Source organism: Taudactylus pleione, unplaced genomic scaffold, assembly GCF_031769625.1.
Source record: "Taudactylus pleione unplaced genomic scaffold, aTauple2 ptg000842l, whole genome shotgun sequence".
NCBI classification, from domain to species: Eukaryota; Metazoa; Chordata; class Amphibia; order Anura; family Myobatrachidae; genus Taudactylus; species Taudactylus pleione.
This window is the reverse complement of record NW_028285244.1, coordinates 1,437,198-1,461,061: the sequence shown is the minus strand read 5'-3', so window position 1 is coordinate 1,461,061 and position 23,864 is coordinate 1,437,198. Positions and strand designations below refer to the sequence as shown.

Genomic DNA, 23,864 nt, shown 5'->3' with positions numbered 1-23,864 from the left:
AATTTATGTGAAAATATATCCCTATAGCAGCTGAGTGACCCTGTGATATTGGCCTGGAGTGGAAAAGGTTAAATTATCGCTTTACTGAACCAGTTCTGTGTTTGACAAATAACAGGAGCTGATAGGTTGGTACTTAATCTCCCTCCACTTTATCTCTCTGCAAGGCATAGTATATCTACCTCTATGTAAGGTTACATTAGCTAAATTACTAATTGGGTATGTAATGAGTACAAATAAAAAGAAAAATGGAAACTAGGGGCCTGATTCAGAGCCGGACGCTATTTGCGCTCGCTCGTTCAGAAAAAGGGGCCGGATATTTAAATAGAGCGCTCGCTCTTTGTGGTCTGTTGACGCCTCTATGTCTGAACGAGCGAACGAAACATGCACTCGCTATTTTTTTAAAAACGCACCCTGGCCGCTCGCATCCTATGTCATCTCCGCTATTTATTAGATTAATCGAGTACATCGAAAGGCGTCTGAACTGCTCGCAGTGCTTGTGGTAGCATTTTCCTACCGCAATCATGCGAGCAGTTCAGGCTAAAAGACAACCAAGTGACATGGTCGATGACGCTGCTTTGTTAATTATGCACACCCTTAAAACGCCCGTTTTGACCGTTTGGCACGCCTGCATTCGGATCTCCACTCCCCCGTTTTCAAGCACCTTCCCCTGTTACCACCCACAAACGCCTCATTCTGTCACTCAAATTAGCAGGCATTCGCTATTTTGCGAGCACACACTTTCAGACCTCAATTACTGGTTCGCGCATGCGTATTACAACCCATACGCATGCGCAGTTGTGCGAACATTGCACGGAGCGAATGAGTGGCCGCTTACGAGCGGCTCTGAATCAGGGCCTAAGTTCAGCAAATAACGTGCAGCTAGAAAAAAAACAAAACTATTTGCTCAAACAATATATACGAATAAAAAAGACCTGTCGTTAGCTATTCCTCTACACCAGAGGTTCCCAAACTCCACCATTACAGTCCAGGTTTTAAGGATATCCATGCTTGAGTTCAGATGGTTAAATCAAATTGACTGAGGTACTAATTAAGTCACATGTGCCCAAGCATTTATATCCTTAAAACCTGGACTGTAATGGCGGAGATTGGGAAGCTCTGCTCTACACTATAAATTTAATTTTCTCTCTTCATTGTATAATACCATGGATCAAGAAAAAGAAAGACAAGGTAGAGATCACCTGTGGAGGAACAACTAAGCTCTGATGTCACTACCATTACTTTTTATTCATATATCACATAATGAGTACAGCCGGACACAATAAAATACGCAGGCGTTCTTATTAAGTTATATAGTATGTTAATTTCTTTGTAGTTGGAGCCCCAGGGGCCATGTTCAGATGGAGACTTTGCACCAGCTGTAGGCCTGGTACAAGTGTCTATGGTGCATGCAATGTTGCACCAATGGTGGATTGCTCAGAAACGTTGTCTATCTGTTTTCAATTGAAAGCAAAATCGACGCTTAGTCAATTTACCCCTAGAGAGATGATTGGATCTCCTGATGTTCATTTACAATATTAGTAATATTAATATTTTCAACTCACCCATTTTATATTTGAGGATAAACACAAATTTAATTCAAAATTTTAATTTTGAATGTATTTAAAAATGTAATTTTTAATCTCTTTATTTTTTATTGGCTGTTAAAGATTTTTGAAATGATTTTTAGCCATTCCAACAATGAGCGTACATAATGGACTTAAGTTCACTAATAGGTTTGTAACAAAAGAAAACCACCAACATTTTTTAGATTCAGAAACATGCCAAATTGTTTTCCTTATCTTGATTACACATTATAGGCAGGTATGGTATATTTATTATTATTATTATTATTATTATTATTATTATTATTATTATTATTATTGTTATTATTATTATTATACTTTATTGATATGGCGCCTCAAGTGTTCCGCAGCGCCTTTCATGGTACATAGAACTAATAGGTGAACAAGAAACAAGTAACTTACTGTACATTACAGTGCAGGACAAGGACACGACTTATATACATTGCTGCAATAGCGATTAAAACACTCACAATAAGCAGCAGGGAGTTGGCAGTCCCGTGTTAGGTGCCCTAATGGGGAGTAGAGAGTAGAAGAAAATGTAAAGAGAAGCACATGAGGGAAGAGGTACCTCAGAACTGCCAGGGGTGATTCATGCTATAAACCCTGACTCCAGTTTCTTAGATCTCATGAAGGACCTTTTGCAGAATGGAACACAAATCGGCCATAATTGCTCCGCCAAGGAGTACACAGTGGATCCAGTGCATGGGCATTCCGAAAACATCCAAGTTACACTCTGCAAACACTTGTAAGTTCAACTCAGTGTCAGAGCTGAAATGCCTTTACCTCCACGGCTTATGGTTTATTTAGATTGTAATGTATAACTGTAACAGTTTCTTGTCATTTGTTGGAAGCATTGACACGAATGTCTGTAGTCATCCAAGTTGAATCTTTGCCCGGTGTTACATGACGAATTTCAGCCACGCTTTGACTTTCCAGAATCCCTGATAAAAGTTTTGATTTATGTTTTTGGAAGTGTAGCTCTGTGAATAGCTTTGGCCTTTTCATCATCAGGATGGATTCTTATTCCATCAGCCTTATAGCCATGAAATTCAACATTTGGCAGCCAAAGTAGACATTTTTCTTGTTTGAATTCCAATCCAACGAATCTCTCTATTACCTCATGTAGTTGGCCAGCTAGGACAGTCTTAGAATAAACTAGAGAACCTTGAGCTCTGGATGATTTCTGAATCAATGAAACTCTAAACGGCAAATGAGCAACTTTGACTGCAATCTTTGGTATAATAATCATTTCTTTATCTACTTCACCTTTCACAACTGCTGGAGGTAAACTTACAATATGTATATGTAAACTACAAATTATATTCTAAGCAGAAATTATATTCTAATGGGCAGATTCAATTTCCCACAGGTTGTGTTGCACTCTCTGTTCCTGGGTAAAGGTCCCAGAGATATTCACCGGAGGTGTGAGCAGAAATCAGCGTTAACTGCTGTCTCTGGGCTGCTCGTGGGTTGGCTGTGGGTCTCCAATTGAATAGTTCCAGACACTTCACCCAGGAGCAGAGACCAAACTACACAATATGTGGTGCCAAATGTCCTGTTGGAAGCTCTTTACACTCCAATATATATACTACAGGCAGAAACAGACAAATGCAAGTGCACACTCTACCATGCTGAACCTAATAATAATACTGCTAAATTGCATAAGAGGTTCTTGGCATAATAATGGCCATAATTATGGGCCTGCCCACCGTGTCCAGGTGACCTCTATCAGACAGGTCCCTAACACTCCTATGGAACAAATACAGGGCACGGGACCCCCCAGGCCAACCCAGCTGAACCACCCCATGGCATCACAATAATGTGAGACTTAGAGTGAGGGTTAAAGAATAATAAAGAAAACCTATGTGTTAAGTCCTACATAAGTAGGAGGTTATAATGAAACGTGTATAAAGTGCTACATCTATAAAAAACAAACTAAAGAAGTGAAAAAGTGTATATTATGATGCCATGAAGCAGTCCAGATGTGCAGTCTGGAGTGCAAGGACTCCTTGCTAATTAAAAACACCCAGGAACAGGTGAGAGGGGTGCTAATCAAGGTGGAAGGCATCTCATCCTTCCAGTGTACATACATACATACACATAGTACAGAATACATAGGGGGAGGGGCCCTAAGCATAATGTCCTTGCACTCCAGACTGCACATCTAATAAGGCACACTGAGGGTAAGACCTATCATATATATATGCTGTGTGTCAGTTTTGGGTCTGGTATTGGGGTGCGGGGCTCTCTGGGCTGGTGTGGCTGAACTGCTTCATGGCATCATACTGAGACTGAGTTTTACATTGTCGCAGAACACCGGAGCCCGGAGCTCACTTATCAGGTCCGATGGTGATGCTACCCCTGGGCTGCCATGACTCTGCTGCGGCAGGTGCTGTAGCATGCAGCAGCCAGGCCCCTCCTCCCTGGTCCCTCCGTTTTGCGTGCAGGCGGCCATGACTCCTGAGGAGCGCGACCAGTTTAAAATTTAAAGAGGAAGCGAGTGCCAAATGTGAAAAAGGCAGACTCAGAGCACAAACTAGTTCCAGGGTATTAGGTCTCATCCCTAGCTCCAGCATTCCTGCCTAATAGCTTGCTACTATCCTGTTAACCTGTTCCTAACCACAACACTTCCTCAGATCAGTCTGTCCGCTACAATGACGTTATTGTTACGCTCCAGCATGTTTCTAGTCTCTTGTTCTGTCTCCTATCCAGTGCCTACCAGCCCCATACTAGGGAACCCAGACAGAGGGCTGCAACCTGCGTTTTGTGTGCTGCAAAGCCCAAACTTCCTTGTGGGGGTTCCTGGTTAAAACCTCCAGCATGTTAGAATAGTCAAACTCTCAAGTATGGGTAAGCATCCACACTATCATCCTTGAGTTGCGACATATTATATATTGAAAAAGGGATGGAAACAGGATACAGGCGCTCGGGATCCTGGCAGTCAAAATCACGAACCCGGCATCCCGACAGGGTTAGGATACCAATGCCTGTCAGTACCCTAACCCCCCCTAATGCCTAAACCTAATCTCCTTCTCCCCGCACCCTAAACCTAACCCTTTGCCCCTAGTGCCTAACCCTCCACTTAGAGCCTAAACCTAGCCACTAAACCCTCCCCCCAACCCCGCTACTTACCTTCGGGATGTCGGTGGAAGGGATGCCAGCACCGGGATTCTGACAGGTGTCGGGATTCTGGCACCAATATTCTATGCGCTGGCATCCCCTGTGCCAGGATACTGTACGTATTCCTTTGAAAAATGTTTCTTGGACTGCAGTGTTGTTTGTGGCTTATTGAAATGTACAGTATGTCATGTATAAAGAGAGAAAGAAGCAAGGGTGAGGGGGAGTTGCCATCCAGGGCACAAGGCCAAGGGGGTAACAGAGTCACTGCCACAAATGCACCCTGGAGAGACAGCCCAACACCCTTTTCCATTGTGACTCCTAATCAAATATCATATATTGTGCAATATTGACAAATTATAACAATAACCTTGTGGTTATGGTTTTTCAGCAATGTCCCAATGTACAGTATGTGACTAATATTTGCTTTGATTATTCAAAATGTTTTTAATCTTTATGCTATATAGTAAACATGTTTGAAATTCAATCACCATCTTTAAAGAAAAAGTATATATTCTTTTAATTGGACACAGTATACTGTACAAAACAATGATACGGCCATAATCCATAGTGATAAAGCAGCTGGTTGGTAAAGAGAGCCCCATTCATCTTTCTTACTGAATGTTGTAATTAATCAGACACCTTTCTCCTGTCTTCTCATTTTCGTATGACCGTCTTCTTCATGATGATGTAACTTCTCCTACAAATGCATTTGGATTCCTTCCTTCAGAGATGAAATACAATGTGCCAGGTGCTGAAATGTGTTGTGCCCTAAACATTCATAATGCAATAAAACAAATTATACACAAGCACTAGAAAAAAAAGTGATTACAGTATACTGTATATGACTTTGTATGCTTATAGATAAACTGGCTGTTGTTTAAACACATTACTTACCCAGGCGATGATTTCATTTTCCAACTTTTTGTTGGAGTACTGCATCATCTCTAAACAGAAATAAAATATGTGTTTTAAGTACCTGTAATTTAGGAAAAGATTCACTATGTAGAGATTTGTTTGAAATGAAGGTACTTATACACTTGTTGTATAATAACTTTTAAGCAGCCCACTTATTACAAACTAGCTGGGATACCCAGTGTTGCCCGGGTTGAAGAATGGACCTTGAAGTACATCTGCCTTAAATTTTTACATTGTAGACTATGGCATATGAAAATGTGCTTCGAGGAAGTTAGTAACTGTCAGTGCAGGTGCAGTGTGACAGTTGATCCTCCGACTCACTGCTCTTCCATTGGACCTCTGCCTGCCTGTGAGTCTCGGCGCCTCTTTAGACTCACCATCGAAGCTTGTACCATCTGAACATGGTGTCCTGAGTCAGCGCCACTGTGTCTTTAGATGCAGCCATTGCAGCGACATAACAGCATCACATCTGCGTCAGGCTAGCCACCCCCTCTTACCTCCCAAGAATGCCCACTGAAAACTACAACTCTTGTGTTCAAATTCATTCTGTGTCTCCATGTGGTAACTAGTGGGACACATGTGCAGTACTTTTCAAAATGGGCTAACTGCATGTACACAGACATTACATGTAGCTTTGTGTGCGTCTCTGAATCAAGCCCTCAATCGTTTCTGTAGGTCAATATCTGTATGGTCATCTTTTTATTCAATTACTATAGAGAACAATGAAACATGCTGGGACTATTTAGATAAAAAGATAATAGTTGTTTACACCTGAATGAAGTCGCACCTTAAAGCAGCAGTGTTCCCAAACTGATCAGAAAATGATGCTTCAAGCTCGGCAAGCACTATTTCCCTTCTATGCTTTTATTTGAGGATTATGTGACCTTTATGTAAATATCTATGGGCTAAGGATTGATTTTTGTTGTGCCATGCTGTTTCACTAATCAAAAGTTATGTATTACTAATAAGTAATTTAACTAATGAATACATGAAGAATAAAATAGCTGAAGTAACGTTAAAGGGTAAATGAGGTTCACGCTGACATTTTGTCTATACGACTTCAGTGCCTATTATAAAAATAAAATAAAAATAAACAATGAATGCTTGATGGAGCATAGATATTCGAAAGATGTTGGAAAAGGGATGTAGTCAGCATCCCGATGTGCGGGATGCCGATGGTCTGAATACCGTTGCCAAAATCCAGACAGGTCGAGATCCCAGCACCAGTATCCCGACTGCCAGGATCCCAAAGGTAAGTATCAGGGTGTTAGGGGGAGGTTAGGGTTAGGCATTAGGGGGAGGGTTAGGCACTGGGTAGGGAGTGTTATGATAAGGGTGTTGGGAGGGGGAGGTTAGGTTTAGGCACTATGGGGGGAGGTTAGGTTTAGGCACTGGGGAGGGGGTGTTAGGTTTAGGGTGCGGGGAGGGGGAGGTTAGGTTATGCACTAGAGGCGAGGTTAGGGTTAGGCCCCGGGGAGAGTGGGTTAGGGTAGGGGTTAGGGTAGGGCTTAGAAAAATACTTACCTTGACTTCCTATAGATGTCGAGATTCTGGCTGTCGGGATTCCGCTGTCGGTATAGTGACCAGCGGCATTCCGTCACCCGGGATTTCATATCCAACCCGTTGGAAAGCTGGGACATAATAATGCCTCAGCAGCACCCTCTCCCCCCCATAAAAAACAGACATCTTACCTCACGCCGTCAAGTGGGTCCCTCCTCAACGGCGCCATCTTCCTAGTGATATTCAGGAAGATGGCACATGCGCCCTAGAGAGCAAAGGCTTTGGCACAGTGCCGGAGACTTTGCTGTCACTGGGCAGCGTCATCTTCCTGAAAATGTCACTGGGAAGATGGCGCTGTAGAGGAGGAGGAACCTGTTTGCCGGAGCAAGGCAAGTATACTTTGGGTGCAGGTAGTGCAGTGTGGGGCCTCCTTGCACCCAGGGGCCTGTTTGCATTGCACATCCTGCACCCATTATAAATAAGCCTATGATGGGAGCTATATATACTTTATATTGCTTACAATATAAGAAAATTGCATTGAGGAAAAATTGTGGTTGCATTTTGCTACAAAACTGTCCAATTTGGTGTGAAATTTTTAGCGATACATTATTTACAGTGAGCTTTTCGCTCATTACTCTGCAATATGGCCACTCCACGTTGTGTTTGTAAATTCACTATTCCTGAAATGGGGGGAATTCTGCGCAGACACTTTCTGTATGTCTTACAAAATTCTGCCCCCAAATGCGAAAGTTGATGGATATTCTTCAAAACATGTATAAACAATTTAGCTGCTATCCAGTGGCGGCTCGAGAGGTGGGGCTGCAGCACAGTCCAAAATTCAATTAGGGGAGTAACACCAATTGTTCTGTCAGTTTTTGGAAGGACAGTTGGTGTAAATCCCCTATTTGATTTTTGGACTGTGCTGCAGCTTGTAATGGGAAATGCAGTCTGCTTCAAATTTACCAATGTTCAATTGTAAAAAAAATACCGGGGGAAGCACTGTGATAATATTGGGATGTAGATATGCGGCCGCCAGTCTGAATCTTGACACCAGAATCCCGGCAAGGGATTTAACATAGGCATCGAAATACTGAAGCCTATGTTAATCCCAACACCGGAATGCCGAGAGGACGCCGGTCCTCTGCCGGGTGTAAGTATACATGTAGCTGGTGATGGGGAGGTTAGGTTTAGGGACCCCCGGGGGGACTTAGGGTTAGGCACCCCCCCCGGGGAAGGTTAGAGTTAGGCTAGGAGAAGGAGGGGTTAGGTTTAGGCACTAGGAGGGGAGGGTAGGGTTAGGCACCCCCCCGGGAGGGTTAGGTGTAGGGTGCAGGGGGGGTTAGGTTTAGGCACTAATGGTGGGAGGTTAGGGTTAGGCACTAGGGTGGGAGGTTAGGGTTAGGCACCTCTAAGGGAGGGTTAGGGGGGAGAGAGGAGGGTTAGGCTTCATACTTACCTCCATTGGAATCTTCACCCATCGGGCTGCCGCCACCGGGATTTGAACTGCCACACTGATGTCCAGCGGTCTTTCATTCTGATTCCAATAATATCAAGAGATATGTGCTCACCACCGTGTTTTGGTTTTTGTTAAATTCAACGTCCTGTTGTTTTTCACAATGCTTTTACAAAAGAAGGTAAGTATGACTTTAATATAAACTATACAATGCTAAGTTATAGAATGTTTTCATTAATCAAGAACTAGCTCAGAGGTCCGACGGCAGTACAGGGAAATGGAGGTGGAGTATGTAGTGGAAGGCATGTAAAAAAAGATTGATCGATCAAATAATTAAAAAAATGGAGATATAGCCTTGTGAGAGCTGTTTTGCAGCAACTAAGAAAAGAAAAGGCCATAAAAGAATACTATGTTAATAGCCAAGGATTCCTGGCATGAGTTGCAAGAGAAGCTGGCCATACTTCTGAATTGGGTAACACACCCCTGAAGTACATGTACATGCTGCAACAGAGAGTCTGAGTATGAAGGGAACAAGCTCAGAGGCCCAAGGGCAGTAAAGGCAAATGGAGGTGGAGTATGTAGTGGAAGGCACGTAAAAAAGAATGACTGATAGATCAATTGATTAATTAAAAAATATAATAATTAAATTGAAATGTGGCCTTTTACCTTTTTATTCATATTACCAAATAATACTAAGGGGGTATCCAAAACAGCGAAAAACTGGGATTTTTTTGACGAATATACCCATTTTGCACCAATGTTTTTTTTCTGCCTATCCTTTTATTTAGGACGGAATAATAGGATATTTTGGGTGAAAACACATAAGATCCGTGATAAGTTCACATACCTATGTGTTTTTGCCTTTGCAGGGCAAAAAAACTGCAATTTTCGAGGATTTGTTCTCGGGACACATAAGGTCCCAAAAAAACCACCCCAATAAGTGCTGGCATCGGGCGATTAAAAATGTGTTGCAAATGAGTAATGTGTAAGAGCAATAACCAATAAATATGTTTGTATATGCAAAAAAGACCGTCACAAATGCCCCCAAGCAGCCCATAATGAAAAGAAAAGTGGTGCAACATGGAATTGTCCTTGAGCAGTCACATCCACCCTTATATTGTATATTAAAAAGGAAGCCATTGTTAATCATCTCTACACTGGGAAAATGTCATTATCAACCTCCTCACCCTCATCAGTGTTAACATCATCATCACACAATATTAGCTCATCCCTACTGGAATCTGCCATTACAGAAGTCTCTGTACTTTGTTGCATTCAGCAGCAATGGTCTTGCTCATAGAATTTACAGTTCATTTTGATGAACATAAGTTTTTCCACATTTTGAGGAAGTCGTCTACTAGGCCGATCGCTCACAGGGTTCCTGTTTGTGCCAAACACTCTTTCCGAGTACACACTGGAGGGTGGCAGCTTAAGTACACCAATGCTAGTTTGTACTAGGTTCTCCAAATTGCCATGTTTTCCTCCCAGTAATCAAAAGGACTATGTGACATATTATTTTGCACATTGTCATACAATAATCCTCCACTATCCTATTGATACATAGTGTATCAGATTGAATCAAGGTAGAGGTGTCAATAATTGTGGGCAATTCTTTTAAGCTGGACCACATGTCAAAATGGTGTTTCACTTAGGTGCAATGAGTTGACTTATCATCCACACCCCCAGTGGGTCTCTTGGAAAAGGTCAGTTTTTTCCTGGCAGCAGCATTTGCAAGGGAAACTAAGGCAGGAGACATTGTTGTGTCATGTTCCATTTGAGCTTGCTGGCTAGGAGCTCTTTAAATCAATTGGAAAGAAAGATATTATGTATAACTTAACCCTAAGAATAAGCATGGTTGATAAAATGTAGTGATCCAATTACAAGATAATGACAGCACTTTGATCCTGGCAAAATGTGAATAAAGAAGTTGATCTACAACTCCAAAATGCTTAGCGGAATAACTTCGTTTAATCTCCTCCTTCAGTTTCTCTAGCTGCTTTTCCAGTAGTTTTATTAAGAGAATCATCTGACTTAAGCTGGCAGCATCTGAACTGATTTCATTAGTTTCTTCTTCAACTGGTTTCAGTAGCTTGCATAAAACAGAGCGCAATGGGGTATCTTTACTAAAGTGCGGGTTTTTAAAAGTGGAGATGTTGCCCATAGCAATCAATTAGATTCTACTTAACATTTATCTAGTAGCTACTAGAAGGTTATAGCTAAGATCTGATTGGTTGCTATGGCAAACATCTCCACTTCTAAAAACCCACACTTTAGTAAATATACTCCTATGTCATGGTATGTTTTGTAGGTTTGGATGGCTTGTTGCGGTTCCTCCATTCACTGAAGTATATAAAGGGTCAAACTCCACCTGGTAACTACCCTTTGCTTCAGTTGGTGACATGGCAAATTGAACTGTTCTTGTAGCCCCTGCAATCTTCTACATGCAGATGCGGAATGCTGAAAATGTCCATGTTTCTGGCCACAGACAGCATCTCCTGCATGCCTGTTTCATTTATGAAAAATGTTTGAACCCCCAAGTTTATTGCATGGGCAAAATATGGGACATGTTTAAATTTACCCAGTTGTAATGCTCTCACAATGTTACAGCACATGCTTATCAGAAATGACAAATCCTAAGGAGAGTCCTAGCTGGGTAAGCCATTTTGCTATTACATCTCTCAGTTTTTCTAACAGGTTGACACTGGTATGACTCTTAGTGAAGCTGGTGATACAGAAAGTAGCCAAGAAGTTCATGTTTGGGCTCTTTGAGATCTGAAAACATGTTGGGAAGACCTGAGCCATGACACAGTTCAACTCTAAACCCCTAAGTTCAGGTGTGTTTGGTGTCCCTGGAAACCAAACCGCACATCTCTAATAACAGGTAGAGCAGACCTGGGAGCCGGTGCCTGTGATCAGCTTTGTGTGTCTAAATAGATCCTTGGTCCAACTATCAATGGTCCCAGTCACATATGCACAGTCCGCAGCCGCCATCTGCCCATTGGATCCCTGCCACCAATGTTCACCATTGGTAAATATCTATTGATGGCCAAATTATTTGTCACTGGTATCAGACCATCAATGGTTGCAAGCCAGTGGTGGATTATACCTAGGGACTGCAGGGCTGCAGTCCCCCCTGTAAAATCAGCCACTTCAGTGAGCCAGCGCAGTCCTTTTGGGCAGCCCTACATGGCTACTTGAGCCTGCAGTTGATGCAGCCCCCAGAAGCCAGTGCTATGCATGCGCATGCGCCAGTCCTGGCACCTGCCAGTGCCAGATCTAATGCGCAGGCACCATTAACCTGGCCGGCCAGCCAGCCCTGCACTGCAGCAGTAAGAGGGCAGGAGCCGCTGCTGTTGCTAACCATCCATGGTTATCCCTACTTCCTATAGTGACAAAGCAACATCTTGTCTCCATCTCTGCCTGTGTAGCAGTAGCCTGGCAGTTGAATTCCTCCCCCCCTCCCTTCAGTGAATCCTTATTATTTAATTTAAAAAAGTATTTAAACAGTGGCGAGTGGCAGTCAGACCCCTTAGGACCCACAGGGTCCTAGGAGGCTGCCTGCACTACAATATGAATAATCCGGCTTTGTTGCATAGGTGCCCCCTTGACTATGCCACTGGTTGGTATGTGGATGTGAGGAGTTCCTATTTGCTGCAAATGCCCTTGCATGCACACACAGCAGCCATGGGATCGATAAGTAATCAACTTTTATATTGTGTGCTGCCAATTCAGAGTACAACGGGAGGGGTAAAATACAGTTTAATAATTACATAATCCCTGATTCCCCAGCCACAGAGCACCTAGTGCCACCGAGCACCTGCTGCAATTGCTTCTCCCATACTAAACACCTAGCCACTGTTTGGTGATAATGTCATTCACACCTAAATAATCACCAAGTGTGTCCTGCTATACTCACTGTGAGGAGCACTGCTTATTAGTTTTATGGAAAGTTCATGCCAGGAACAAAAGTTGAACAGAGGATGTTTGTAAATGCAATTTAGCCTACTTTAGGCATGGTGCTCCAAGTTCCCCCAAAAAATTCTTAATCCAGAGACTTAATAGATAAAGATTCCTGTACCTGTATTGCACAATTGTTATCATTCCTGTAACTCTCATGAATAAATAATAGCATTTAGTTGTATAAAATGTAATAATAGGTTCTGCAAGACTTTCAAGGTTGTCCTTCTTTTTTGAGTCCTAGCGGCTTTTTTCTATGGGCTGATACCGTCCTGTTTAACTCTTCATTAAAAGTAATTTAATGGAAATGTACTTACTATATATAGATGAAATGCTGGTTCAGTTTGTATCTTTGCATATTACTTTTGGAAATGTTAAACAACCCCTTCTGGACATGTTCACCATCCCTCCTGCACCTAGTCCTGTGTCATATATTTATGACATGATTTTAAGCCATTTTATGCTTTGTTCAGAGCCTTTCCCCTCCTCCATACCTTATAGAAATTAGCTATATATACTTTGTTAAAATCATTACACGTAACTCTGATGTCACAGCTGAAATTAACCTGGGTGCAATTAGCTTGTGGGATGCACTTAACTTTGTAGAGATTGTTTGGGCAGTCTGGACCACCCTCATGGGGACAGCAAAACCATCTTCTGGGTGGAGTAGACATTATGAAAGGTTGAGTTTAGTACCCTAGTGTAGTGTTAAAGACACCCATGGGGCTGTTGCCACCTTTGGCAGATGCCTACAATTTTGGAGGTGCATAGTTGATGTGAGCAAGGCAGTTAGCCCACACATTGATTCCAATTCACAGTAGATTTTATTGTAGATAACAGGATACAAGATATAGAAAATGAACAGCAGTCAATATGAGAAGGTACCAATCTCTCTTGGGCTAAGTACTGTACAGCATTGTGATGCCCCAATAACACAGTCACAGGCCTGGCACATGCCGGCCCTTTTATAGAGCCAAGTAAACAAGTCTTGCACCTGCAGTCTAAACAGCCTTACCTTTAAGCTTGGTGAATAATATTTACTCAGAAATGTGATGTGTATTCAAACATATTAGTCATGCACAATTAAGAAACAGCTTGTAGAGTTTAACCATTTAAGTACATGTCAACACTACTCGCAATGCAATTGTTGTAGTTGGGTTTGCATTCTTGGGCTGCGCTGATTGGGGGCCATCCTTTCTATACCACATACAATTCCTGGTTTATAATCAATAAATAGCTGATCATTTAACTTATTTAGAGGTGAGCACACACAAACAAATCACACATTAGCTGTTAGTAGGTTTATGCCCCATTAAAGCCCAGCTGCTATCTGCAACGCCCGCACTTGCATATGATTGGTTCAGAAGCATATGCCATGCAGAAAAACCAACATATACTTTAGAAACAGGCTCCTTTATGTTTAGTGTTTTTTAGACACACGTAGAAAGTGAGACTGATCTCTCTTTTGTATTTTCTCTTTGTTGTTATCAGTTAAAAGTAATGAAATACTTGGAAATTCAAGACTATAAATCATGTTTTACTTTGCAGGTAAGAGTATAAATCAAGATCACAATTGAGATTTTTTTCAGTTGAAGGAGATTTGAATCATTAATTTAAAAAATACTGTTGTGTTTATTTATGCACTGGCCTCTCTGGTGTTTTACAGGTTATCCTAAATATATTCCAACCTCTGTCTACATTGTGCCAAATTATTTTAAGCTTTGTGCAATATGTAGGTACTGTAGAGTACATTCCCTGTCTGGATGAGTTATGTGTATTCACGTGATCTTGGGTGGAAAACCTATAGATCAAAATGACCTTCAGATTCCAGAAAAATATACTGAGTATGGCTTTGTAGAACATATTACATTAACTATAATCTGCTTTGGAACTAAGGAAATCCCAGTTATATGCCTCAAGATTTATAAGGAAAGTTCCTGTAGTTGCTAATAGCAAAATAAAACTCTTTGTGGGACAAACTGAAGCAGTGAAGGGCAGCGTGATATTTCACTTCCCACAATTAAATAAGTATAATATTAGTTATGCTTTAAACTATCCAGGCCTCTCTTCTGAATCACACACCCAGTGAATTTTAGTCTAACCCTAATTGCAGCCTAACCCTAAATGCAACCAAACCCTAACTGCAGCCTAACCATAAATGCAACCAAACACTAACTGCAGCCTAACTCTAACTGCAGCCTACCCCTTACTACAGCCCAGTGGCGGATCCAGACTTTACTTAGGGGGGGATGGTTTAAGAATACAATGCACGCAGTATTAGTACCCCTTATTCAATTCCCCCAGTAGTAGTGCCCCTTATGCAATGCCCCCAGTAGTAGTGCCCCTTATGCATTGCCCCCTGTAGTTGTGCCCATTACGCAGTTCCTCCTTTAGTAGTGCGGTGCCCCTTTATGCAATGCCCCTGTAGTTGTGCCCAACATGCAATGCCCCCTGTATTAGAGTCCATTATGCAATGCCCCCTGTATTATAGCCCTTTATGATATGCCTACTGTATTAAAGCCCATTATGCAATGTCTCCTGTATTAGAGCCCCTTTCGCTGTGCTATCAGTAGTGCCTCTTAAGCAGTGCCCCTGTAGTGCCCCTTATACAGTGCCCCCAGTAGTGCCCTTATACAGTACCCCTTATACAGTACCCCCAGTAGTGCTCTAATGCAGTGCCCCAGTAGTGCCCCTTACACAATACCCCCAGGAGCTCTCCTTATGCAGTGCCTCCTGTAGTGCCCTTACTGTGCCCCTATACAGTACCCCCAGTAGTGCCCCTATGCAGTGGCCCCAGAACTCCCCCAGGAATGCCCCTTATGCTGTGCCCCCTCCCCTGTGCAGTACTACTTACCTCTCTTCATGCTGTCCAGGCTTGCGCTCACCTCCTTCTTCTCCCTCCCAGAACCACCAGCGGAGCCAGCGTGCCTCGTACGTGATGATGTCACCACGGCCGGCATCCAGGCAGAGCCACACACAGGCACAGAGAGATGCTCTGTGCTCTGTGCCTGTGTGTGGCTCTGGATGCCGGCTGTGGTGAGAGAATGACTGACCCCCAGCGGCGGCGTGCAGGGGTCGGCAGTGGTGCCGGGGAAGCTGACATCCCGGTTGTATGGGCCTCACCCCCCTAGTGACGCCACTGGGGAGGAGACAGGGGAGGGAAGCCCGCGTAACACTATGATGGGCCGGCAGCAGAGCAGAATCGCCGGCAGCAGCAGCGATGTGTGAGTCATCACTAGTGCTGCAGGCTTACAGACTGACAGTAAAAGCTGATGGGGTTTTGGGCTTTCTGTACGGAGGACGATCACCCTGATCGCCCCCCCATGGATCCGCCACTGCTACAGCCTAACCCTTACTACAACCTAACCCTAATTGCAACCTAAACCTAACTGCAGTGTAACCCTAACTGCAGTCTAACTCTAACTGCATCTTAAGTCTAACTGCAGCCTAACCCTAATTGCAACTTTACCCTAATTGCAGCTAACTCGAAATGCAGCCTAACACTAACTGTGGCCTAACCTTAACTGCAGCCTAACCCTAACTGCACCCTAATCACAGCCTATACCTTATTGCTGCCTCACCATAACTTTAGCCTAACCCTAACCGCAGTCTAACCCTAATTGCAGCCTAATCCTTCTTGCAGCCTAAATTTAACTGCAGCCTAACCCTAACTGCAGCCTAATCCTAATGGCAGCCTAGCACTTAGTGCAGCCTCACCCTAACTTTAGCCTAATCCTTCTTGCAGCCTAGTCCTTACTGCAGCCTAGCCCTAACTGCAGCCTAACCCTAACTGCAACCTAACCCTAACTGCAACCTAACTCTAAACCTCACTAAAACCTAACCCTAACTGAAACCTAACTCTAAACCTAACCCTATCTGCAACCTACCGTAACTCTAAACCTAACCCTATCTGCAACCTAACTCTAAACCTAACCCTATCTGTGGCATAACTCTAAACCTAGCCCTAACTGCAACCTAACCGTAATTGCAGCCTAATCCGAATTGTCCCCTAACCCAAAACCTAACCCCAATTGCAGCCTAGCCCTAATTGCAGCTTTACCCTAATTGCAGCTAACTCGAAATGCAGCCTAACACTAACTGTGGCCTAACCTTAACTGCAGCCTAATCACAGCCTACCCTTATTTCTGCCTCACCATAACTTTAGGATAACCCTAACCGCAGTCTAACCCTAACTGCAGCCTAATCCTTCTTGCAGCCTAACCTTAACTGCAGCCTAACCCTAACTGCAGCCTAATCCTAATGGCAGCCTAGCACTTAGTGCAGCCTCACCCTAACTTTAGCCTAATCCTTCTTGCAGCCTAGCCCTTACTGCAGCCTAGCCCTTACTGCAGCCTAGCCCTTACTGCAGCCTAACCCTAACTGCAACCTAACCCTAAACCTCACTAAAACCTAACCTTAACTGCAACCTAACTCTAAACCTAACCCTATCTGCAACCTAACTCTAAACCTAACCCTATCTGTGGCATAACTCTAAACCTAGCCCTAACTGCAACCTAACCGTAATTGCAGCCTAATCCTAATTGTCCCCTAACCCAAAACCTAACCCTAATTGCAGCCTAGCCCTAATTTCATGTGTCAACAATGTAACAGTGTCAACATTCATAATGTCCTCATTTTGACAATGTCAACATCATGTCAGCGTTGAGATTATAAATGATGACAAGTTAAATGTCGACATTCTGAACATGTCGATATCCTGAATGTCAACATTCAGACCTTGTCAACAATATGGTGTTGACATTCTGAATTTTAACAGTCTGACTACATCATGTTATCATTATGTATTATTTCAATTATATTCCCAATAGATTAGAAGAAAGAGTATTCATAGGGGTAAATTTACTAAAAGTCGTGTTTGCTCCAAGGTTGAACACAACTGGCATCACAGGGTACATGAGAGTTTTTCAAGATCAAACACTCAAATTGACTAAGAATTGTGTTTGACAGAATCATGTTTTCTAATGGTGTATGGAATCATGTTTAATAGTGTGAGTGTTCAGCTGTGTTTGTAGCTGACTTGTAAAGTCTTGCCTGTGAGCAGTGTGGTTTGAGAAGCCTGCAAAGAGCAATGGAAGTGTTCAAAATCAGGAAAAAAATGTGGTGAGGCTTTTGGGTCCCCCCCAAAAGCTTCAACAGCCCCGGGCTCTTTGAGCCAGCTCTGGTTCAAATACAATGAAAAAATGTGTAGGGGTCCCCTGTATTTAATGAGCCAGCACTGGGCTCTTTGAGCCGGTCCTGTTTCAGACAATACAGGGGGGGAAATGCGTAGGGTTCACCTGTATTTATAGAGTCAGCACTGGGATCTGTGAGCCAGTCCTGTTTAAAGACATACTGGGGGAAAAATGCGTATGGTTCACCCATATTTCCTTGAACCAGCACCAGGCTCAACTAGTGGGGGGATAATACCACAACAGGGGGGAACACGTGACAAGGCCCCCCTCCTCCTGAGTATACCCTATGCCCAGGCTGATAGCACTTCCCTGCACCCATGGCCGGTGGGTGCAGAATTAATGGTATAAATAAATGTATATATATATTGTTTTTCTATTTGTGTTTTCACCCTTGTTTTGCAGAGAGTATCATGATTTTACACTAGTGTTTGCCTTTAGTAAATCCCCTTGTTTGAGAATCGGGAAACTCTCACAGGAATGCAATCTCAAGCAGACACGTTTCTTAGTAGATATACCACTTATTGTTCTTGGAAATGTTATAAAGAATGAGAAGTTATCTATTTAATAAAAAAAAAAAAAACAATAAATACAAATGTGTTTGTGTTTTATTTACTGACATGTAACTAGTCCCAGCAAACCATGGCATGCTTAAACTGGTTTAGTATTCCGGTGTGCTACGATCTGTACTGCACCTTTAAAAATAATACATACTGTGCCATAAATAATTAATTTAAAATGAAAACACCCCAAACACCCTTTTCTCTGAATTTTATTTCTCCCGTAAATTCTTGAAGTGGATGGGGGGGGGGGGGGGGGGGGGAGTTGGGTACTTCTCTTTCTTCAGGCTTTATGGTTTGTAGTGGGGAGTCCTAACATGAAATCTCAACACTAAGGGCCTGGGTCCGAGATTTACACTAATGCAAATGCAATTTCAATCTCTTATGTAAATATTTAATTTGAATTGAAACACTTGAGAATTTTTATTAAACCACAAACAAATTTCTTTATTTTAACTCTTAATATTTTGGGGCGCAGTGGACGGGGCTGCAATACCCAGTAAGTACAGTAATATATGCTTCTCAAAATCACAGTCTTCCATTTAAATATGTCAATGAAATTATTAAAGACTTGAGATTTTATTTTTAAAACAGAAAAAAAAATCCACTTTTATTATTTTGGGGTGCAAGCTGATGGGGCCACAACACCCAGTAAGCAGAGTAATATACACTGCCTCTCAAAAAACACATGGCCTGAGATTTACGCTAATACAATCGTAAATGGAATCTCATACGAATTGCAATTCCGAAAATATGTTGATGCCTTCCAAACCTAAGCCCAGCATATAGGACGCTCACTGCTGCCTTCTCATATCCGTCCAATGACGTGTAACAGCGTAAACATCAGTAACATCGACGCAGATTGGGCAACCACACAGCTTTTGACGTCTGACCTACCTCAAACACTGCGACTCTCCTGACAAACAGAGAGCTGTCATGCTGCAAAGGAGATCGCAATGGCTAATTTATGAAATGGAGTTGAAATGGTCCCGACACGCCTGCGTTTGCCTAGTCACTCACCATTACCTCACCCCAAACGCTGACTACCTGTCACTCATTTTGCAAGTGACTCCTCTGTGCAAAGCATGATTGCAATACAATCGCTGTGCAGGCGCAAATGGAAACAAAGCAGCAAAGGGATTACTGTTCCCAGATTGACACTTACAATAGGTGCTCATGTCAAAGGTTTGTATATGCAAAAGTCACTGGTTTCTGTAGATTTTCTGGTGATTATTGCTGCAAGTAATAGAATGTGAGTAGTATCAAAACCACCAAAAACCCACAATTTTCCGCATCACTGGCACAAGTTGGAGGATGTAATAGGCTACATTTGTTAATATTGGCAAAAATGCACCAGATAAAAATGACAAAACAGTAGAGGCGCCTCTGGCCTATCATAGCTGTCTGACCAGGCACCTTGTTTGGAAAATAAAAACATAAATAATACAAAAAAGAAAAAATAGAGAGTCTCCACCCTACTCCCCCTATAGTGTAACCAGCACTAGTGATGGAAGGGCCAAGAGAGTGGAATCTCCACCAATCCTGTTGTCACCAGCCCTAGGCACTAAAGCCAAATGTAATAGGTCGCGATTTTAGGTTTTATTGCGAGTTTGTCATTTAACTCGCTATTTTTTTCAATTCTCAAATGTAATTGGGTGCAAGAACCACCAATTTCGCATGTTTCTAACCTTTTGCAAAGTCTCGATTTTCCAACTCGCATCCAGATGTTTTCCAATGTAAAAGATAAAACTCGGCAAATGTAATAGAGTGCGAATTATAAATTTGCAACCCAAACATTACTAAAAATCGCCAAAGCTTTAGACCAGGTTCAGATAGGCGAGTTTAATGACTCTTTCATAAATCAAAAAAAATCTGACACTTATTTACCCATGTGAATGCCATAAATGCAGCATGATATATATATATATATATATATATATATATATATGCTGCATTAAAATTTGCATAGCAAACACACATTTAAACAATTCCAATTTAACATAGTATGACATGGCTAACATATACTTTTTGGCCACTGAACCTACTCTGCCTCTAACTATGGCTTTAATCAGACGATCACGTGTGCGTAGACTGCGCCAGGGCGGAGTGGTAGGTGATGGACTTAGTGAAGTTGTATACACATAGTAGTGGATGATGATGTTGCCTTTATTAAGCCCCTTTGCCCTACTAACTCTCTGTGAAGGTTGATTAGTGCCGCAGTCTATGACTGAATAGCCTGAATGAGGTCAAGCAGCCTTAAATCAATATTGTTAGCCATTCTAAATCATCTATCCTCCGCCACTCTGTTAGCACTAGCTGTTTTTTTAACAGATGTTTTATGGAATCCATTTGTTGTGTGTGTCTCTCCATAAAGAAGACCTGCTTAGTTCTAAAGCTATCATGGGACAAAGCTATTTCCTCAACAGAAGGCGGTTGTTGAGGTGTAGGTGTAGGCTCTGGTGATGTGTGTTTCACTTGCTGGGTCCTGTTTGTAACCACTTCTGTATTTTCATCCATAACCATGCCAGAATCTACTGTGACTAAGACGATCTTGTGATCATTATATTCATCCTGATGATGGAGTTCAGGAGTTGGTGGAGATGGACGTAAAGGATCTAAAAAAGGTAAGGATTAATTTTTTTTTTTTGTGGGGAGGGGGAATGATAGACAGTTTTATTACTTGAGATTTGAAGTTATGTGGATTTATATCTTTGGATAGTATCCACATTAAAGCATGTTTGTTTTTGGCCTAATTTGACAGTAAATGCTAATGTACATACAAACGTGTTGTACGTAGGGATGAGCGGGTTCGGTTCCCTGAGAACCGAACCCACCCGAACTTCGGGGATCCGGGGCGATCCGAGCCCAAGCTCGGATCTCCCTGTCTGCCCCGGATCCCTCTCCCGAGGCAAAACCTCGAGATCTGCTGTCGGATCTCGAGGTTTTGCCTCGAGCGGCCATTTTAAAAAAAATGCCTTTGCCTTTAATGGGCAAAGTGCTGATTGGCTGACAGAGCCGTCTGTCACGGCTCTCAGCCAATCAGCATTATGGTGCTCATTTGCATGTAGCACGGACTCGTGAGATCCGTGCTACATGCATCTGTGTGATTGACAGTGACACAGAGCACAGATGGGTCAGTGAGACCCGTCTGTGCTGCTGTGTATTTCAATGACACAGATGCACGCACGGACCAGGAGATCCGTGCTACTTGCATCTGTGTCATTGACACAGAGCACTAACGGGTCCGTGAGACCCGTCTGTGCTGCTGTGGTAAATAAAAAAAAAAAAACCTGTGTAAAAAGAGAAAAAAATGGCGTGCCCCCCCCCCAAAAAAAGAGCAACCAGCCCCGGGCATTAGTGACCCAGTGCTGGGTGTGCTTAAATACAGGGGACAAACGACATAGGGGTCCCCTGTACTTAAACACAACCAGCACCGGGCTAGTCAGAACCAGAGCTGGTTGCCAAAATACGGGGGACAAACGACGTAGGGGTCCCCCGTATTCTGCGCAACCAGCTCTGGGCTCTGATCCGGTCCTGGTTCTGGAAATACAGGGGAAAAAAATGAGTAGGGTTCCCCTGTATGTTCCAGAACCAGCACTGGACTTTTTCTAGCGGGGGGCTGATGCCACAGCCAGGGGAGCCCTTTCACCGGGCCCCCCAGCCACAGCATCAGCCCTGACCGCTAGTCAGCCCAGGCCGGGGATCCCTGGAGAGCTGGGGACCCCCCCAATAAAGGGGTCACCCTCTCCAGGGCACCCCAGGCCCAGGCTGATAGCCCGGGGCTATCCCCGCCACCCCTGGTGGCGGTGGGTGGCGGGTTGATTGTGTGGTGTGGTGTAAATAAAGAATATCAAACATTGTCTTTACAAGTAGAACTGCAAGTCCCAGCAAGCCTGCCCCGCATGCTGGTACTTGGAGAACCACAAGTACCAGCATGCAGGGCATTAAGGGCCCACTAGTACCTGTAGTTCACCTGTAAAAAAATGTTTAAAAAAAACACAGGACACACACACCGTGACAGTATAAGTTTATTAAACATACATACACACACACACATGTACACATACTCACCTATGTAACCCTGTAGCATCGGTCCACTTGTCCGGTAAAGTATCCATAGGGGACCTGTGAAAAAAAACATACTCACCATCTCCTATGCGAGGTTCTGTCCTCTTCGTTCCAAAGTAGGCATCCCCGGACTTGGCAAAAAAAAAAAACGAAAACGCGATCCACGAACTTAGTACCGTTCTATAGAACGGTACTTCCCGAATGAGAGCTTAGCGGCGGGGTATCACCATGGAAACCCCGCTGCTAAGCGTTCATTGGCTGAGAGAGGCCATCTCCCGTCTCTCTCAGCCAATGAACGGCTCCCTCCATTGTAGTCAATGCTGGGAGCCGCAAGGTTATTAAAGTTTACCCTGCGGTTCCCACCATTGACTACAATGGAGGGAGCCGTTCATTGGCTGAGAGACGGGAGATGACCTCTCTCAGCCAATGAACGCTTAGCAGCGGGGTTTCCATGGTGATACCCCGCCGCTAAGCTCTCATTCGGGAAGTACCGTTCTATAGAACGGTACTAAGTTCGTGGATCGCGTTTTCGTTTTTTTTTTTTGCCAAGTCCGGGGATGCCTACTTTGGAACGAAGAGGACAGAACCTCGCATAGGAGATGGTGAGTATGTTTTTTTTCACAGGTCCCCTAGGGATACTTTACCGGACAAGTGGACCGATGCTACAGGTTACATAGGTGAGTATGTGTACATGTGTGTGTGTGTATGTATGTTTAATAAACTTATACTGTCACGGTGTGTGTGTCCTGTGTTTTTTTAAACATTTTTTTTACAGGTGAACTACAGGTACTAGTGGGCCCTTAATGCCCTGCATGCTGGTACTTGTGGTTCTCCAAGTACCAGCATGCGGGGCAGGCTAGCTGGGACTTGCAGTTCTACTTGTAAAGACAATGTTTGATATTCTTTATTTACACCACACCACACAATCAACCCGCCACCCACCGCCACCAGGGGTGGCGGGGATAGCCCCGGGCTATCAGCCTGGGCCTGGGGTGCCCTGGAGAGGGTGACCCCTTTATTGGGGGGGTCCCCAGCTCTCCAGGGATCCCCGGCCTGGGCTGACTAGCGGTCAGGGTTGATGCTGCGGCTGGGGGGCCCGGTGAAAGGGCTCCCCTGGCTGTGGCATCAGCCCCCCGCTAGAAAAAGTCCAGTGCTGGTTCTGGAACATACAGGGGAACCCTACTCATTTTTTGTCCCCTATATTTCCAGAACCAGGACCGGATCAGAGCCCAGAGCTGGTTGCGCAGAATACAGGGGACCCCTACGTCGTTTGTCCCCCGTATTTTGGCAACCAGCGCTGGTTCTGACTAGCCCGGTGCTGGTTGTGCTTAAGTACAGGGGACCCCTACGTCATTTGTCCCCTGTATTTAAGCACACCCAGCACTGGGTTACTAATGCCCGGGGCTGGTTGCTCTTTTTTGGGGGGGTGCACGCCATTTTTTTCTTTTTTTACACAGGTTTTTTTTTTTTTTTTTACCACAGCAGCACAGACGGGTCTCACGGACCTGTCATTGCTCTG

General features: G+C 43.5%; 1 long non-coding RNA gene across 1 annotated transcript in view; it reads right to left on the bottom strand.

Moving 5' to 3' along the window:
• Positions 1 to 5,348: 5,348 nt before the first annotated feature.
• Positions 5,349 to 23,864, bottom strand: part of LOC148474466 (uncharacterized) — an 86,430-nt gene continuing 67,914 nt past the window's right edge. The window contains exons 2-3 of the long non-coding RNA XR_015872879.1: positions 5,598 to 5,647; positions 5,349 to 5,471 (exon numbers count right to left, since the gene is read on the bottom strand). This is a non-coding gene — a long non-coding RNA (uncharacterized LOC148474466). The remainder of the gene's footprint in view (positions 5,472 to 5,597; positions 5,648 to 23,864) is intronic.